The following is a 2,316-nucleotide window of genomic DNA, read 5'->3' as shown; positions in this document are numbered from 1 at the left end:
AGTACTGACCAGCAGGAAGTACAGCATTTCTCTGTGTGGTCCAGATGGGTCCAATTTTGATTGATAGTTGAGATTGTGCTGCAATTAGAATACAGAAACCATACTGAAATAAATACAAACTAATCCAAAAAACACAATAAGATGAATAACTAGATTCATAAAGTGCAAAAATACGATACATAATGGCAAATAATACATAATGAACAATACACAATAATTAAACATCAAAATAATATAAACTTACATTAATACACTCACTCCTACTAACACTAATCCATGTTACCTTCATAGTGCTTAAAATACACTTATAACATTAACATGCTCCTGCCGTAGCGTATCTCCCCTCTCTCTACACACGCGCACACCCAGCGGTCGGTCACATCAAGAGAACATCACCACCACATGGCAGTTCAACCCATCTATGTAAACACTAAGCATGGCGTGTACCCCAAAGCTGAGATTGGCTCTCTACGTCAACTTAAGATAACTTGAACATTTATACATGTTATAAAGCACTTTAAAACATTACGATGCTTGAAAAAGGCTTTGAATACACATTTACGTACTGAATTATCTGTTACTGAACAACAATGAATTCGCGGTAAAAGTAACACTAGTTCAACAGTACCAAAATACTCTTTAAACCAACAGCAAGTACTTGAAATCATCACAGTATGTTCGCAACACTTTCGTTTTACTACTACTCTAGTATGCATTACAATCTCAAAACCTTTACTAGCGTAAAGCAACGCAAGAATAGCAGTGTAAAACGGTCACATTTCAGGACTTACGTGCTGCTGTTCAAACTTTCCCAAACAGACTTCAAAGTTATACAAATTATCACAAAAATATCGTTCGCTGGTAAACAAGTAAAGCGAAGCTTAAATCTTTCATTTATGATCGTTTCAACCGAGTACTGACCTGTGAAATAAAGGTAAAGTTTTGGAGCAATGCTGGCACATTTTCTAGCTAGCTCCCAAACAGGAAAAGGAAGTTGGTCTGCATTAGGCAGTCCGGAACAGAACATTTCGATGCCAAAGGTTCCGCTTGCAACTACTCTAAACCCATTTGTACAGGAATACAGTCTCTTAATATTCAAATAGGGACCACGCTCTAAAAGTGTAATTGAAGTAAAGCTTGACTATTGACTTAGTCTTCATAATACCAAATGTGATGGCGCATATTTGTGTGCACCACAAAATAATGTAGCGACCTCCGGCGTGGAAGAGGGGAGCTAATGCTTCTGTAAACCAAAGTCTTTTGGTGGTCCCCAAAACTTGTTTTAAATCTCGGTGGGACCTGTCTTTTCAGGTCGCCGCTCCAAGACTGTGGAATGTCCTACCCTTGACTCTACATATGACTGAATCTATTGATGATTTAAAAAAACAGCTGAAGTCAAATTTATTTAGACAGTTTTTTAATTGACTGGGTTTATTCATTTTATAAATTCTGTTGTGCTATGCGAGTATTTTTAGGCTTATGTATATTATTTATCTCTTTTTATCTTTTGACTTTGTAAAGCACTTTGTGACCTTGTCTGTGAAAGGTGCTATATAAATAAAATTTACTTACTTAATGCTAACTATGCAGCTGAGCTAGCTAGCGGGATGCTAGCACCGGCTAATCCCGTTTCTCACCCAGAACATCTGAACTAGCTTACCAAGAAGAGAGTTTCCCGCCAGAGAAGTCAATTAAAAATGCCCCTTCGAAGGCTCTCCAACCTCTAAAATGGAACTTTAATCAGTCTACATCACTGACCAAATTATGTCTATACCTTTTTCCTCTTTCACTGAGAAACAAAAACAATCCAACACCCGCAAATTAGCAAAGTTAAGATAGGACTTGAAACCATCACAGTATGTTCGCAACACTTTCGTTTTACTTTAGAGTGAGTTAGAACCATGTTTAAATTAACAGTCACTTTTACCGACATACCTGTGGATAAGGACAGCAGACGTATTACCCAGACCGTAGCTTCTTCTTCTTTTTCTTCTTCTTCTTCTTCTTCTGGTGTTCATTGGCGGTTTGCAAGCCAACCGAAGGTGCATTCCCGCCACCTGCCGGCTTGTTTAATTCTGAAGCTGCACCTGCTGTCTGTCCGGTCGCCACAGTTGCACTCCAGCAACTATTGGTCTGGATGTGTATAGTGCACAGAAACGTCATGAAAGACACAGTAATACAGCAAAATATATATATGTATATATCCATCCATCCATCCATTTTTTTCCACTTATCTGGGACCGGGTCGCGGGGGCAGCAGTCTAAGCAGAGATGCCCAGACTTCCCTCTCTCCAGACACTTCCTCCAGCTCCTCCG

Source organism: Monopterus albus, unplaced genomic scaffold (assembly GCF_001952655.1).
Source record: "Monopterus albus unplaced genomic scaffold, M_albus_1.0 scaffold362.1, whole genome shotgun sequence".
In the NCBI taxonomy this organism is placed as follows: domain Eukaryota; kingdom Metazoa; phylum Chordata; class Actinopteri; order Synbranchiformes; family Synbranchidae; genus Monopterus; species Monopterus albus.
The sequence above is the reverse complement of the archived record's forward strand: the minus strand, read 5'-3'. Positions refer to the sequence as shown.